A 314-nucleotide genomic window follows, 5' to 3' on the forward strand; every position below is an offset into this window, starting at 1 on the left:
AGTTAGAGAACAGGGTTAGAGGGTTAGACAAGCCCCTTGTGCTTAGATACTGTAATGTAGGGAGTATAACATTATTTTATCCATTTGAGGTTGAATTGGACTTTTAAAGTGCAGGACTAGAGATATGCACTGTTATGGAGAGGAGCTTCCATATGAAATAGCAGCTTAGTGTCGGGTGTGTGTATAGTGTGTGTTGGGTATAGGGTCGGGGATGATAATGCAGGCATCATGAGAGAGCGTGTCAAAGAGGATTTATGTTTACTGTGTGTCAGTGTGTGCATGTGTGTGTGTGCCTTCAGTCATTTTCATTTAAA

Source organism: Oncorhynchus mykiss, chromosome 3, assembly GCF_013265735.2.
Source record: "Oncorhynchus mykiss isolate Arlee chromosome 3, USDA_OmykA_1.1, whole genome shotgun sequence".
Lineage (NCBI taxonomy): Eukaryota > Metazoa > Chordata > Actinopteri > Salmoniformes > Salmonidae > Oncorhynchus > Oncorhynchus mykiss.